General features: G+C 36.7%; 1 pseudogene; it reads right to left on the reverse strand.

The window, feature by feature from the left end:
• Nucleotides 1-243: 243 nt before the first annotated feature.
• LOC124890950 lies at nt 244-592 on the reverse strand (annotated as a pseudogene).
• Nucleotides 593-1,371: the final 779 nt, after the last annotated feature.

Below are 1,371 nucleotides of genomic sequence, written 5' to 3' on the forward strand. Positions count from 1 at the left end.
ACTTTTACCCACTCTAACAATATTATCTTGCTCTACTTACTCATCAAAATCCTCATATTGGAAGTTCAAAATTTCTAATTTTTGATCAATATAGTAAGAGTATTTCAATACTCACGAGACTGAGTTGCCAAACCATACAAATTCAGGAAGTTGGGGAAAGCAAAACATTACACATTCCGTAAATATAAGCATGAAATGATTTGTGTTTTAGGTTGATAATATAGAGTATAGGAAGCAAAATAATCATTCCTCCATGCGATTTTCCTCCGGCTGCTTTTGTGGAACCGGGGACCTTGGTGTAAGTGATGGCCCTTTTATTGAGTGCAGCAGGAGCTTCGACTAAGTGAATGTTCTGCTCGAGCCCCTTCATTGCTTCTCTCTGCTCCTTGGCTTTCTTTCCTTTCATCCTATATGGTTTGTCAAGTAACGTTAATAGCAAGAAAAGCCACATGATAAATAAAAAGTAATGGAAATTAGTGAAGCACAGTCTAAGGAACCTCTTAGCAATATGTCTCTCCTCCCTATCGACTCTGATTTTATCAATTTTCTTGATGGCCTTCAAAGTGTTCTCAGTTACGTTCCTGTCATGTCTCAGTTACGTTCAAAGCTTTTAAATGGCTATAAAATTATGTTTTTGGAAGAAAACGAGTGAGACAGTTTTCCAAAATCCTAATTTGGAGCCATATCTAATGCAAATAACAAATAACAGACTCAATGTTAACCAGTCATGTTAAAGAATAAAGGCATGTAGGATCATCTAATGCAATTCTAAAACACATACCAGTACACTTTTTAACTTTGAAGAAATTAAGCCAAGAATGAACAAACTAAAACACATACATCATAAGAAATCTAGAATAGTTTTTAGGCAAAACTTCTCGGATGGTCCCTCAATAGCCTATTAAATCGATCAAGCTGCTTTGGCGGGGCAGGAGAAGTCATTTTCCAAGTCAAACGGGAGACATGCATTGAGTCACAAAATTGGTGTGGCCTATTATAGAAGGGCAGGACAGTCCTGTACACTAAAGCTCCCGCTATATGCGGGGTTGAGGAAGGGCTCCACCACAAGGGTGTATTGTACGCAGTCTTACCTTGCATTTCTGCCAGAGGCTGTTTCCAAGACTTGAACCCGTGATCTCCTGGTCACATGACAACAACTTTACCCTAGTGGGGCCGATTATAACTGATTTTAATTTCTTTACAAAATACTAAATCAAAAATTTACAAGACATGAATTAGACATGTTTATTCCTCAAAACAAAATTTTACTAGTTTTGTAGAAGTCGTCATCTTAATTTAAGGACGTAAAATGTTGCAAAGACGGAGTAATTTATTTATTTTTTGGGTACATAAGTATTTTATTATACCAAA

Source organism: Capsicum annuum, unplaced genomic scaffold (assembly GCF_002878395.1).
Source record: "Capsicum annuum cultivar UCD-10X-F1 unplaced genomic scaffold, UCD10Xv1.1 ctg27555, whole genome shotgun sequence".
NCBI lineage: Eukaryota > Viridiplantae > Streptophyta > Magnoliopsida > Solanales > Solanaceae > Capsicum > Capsicum annuum.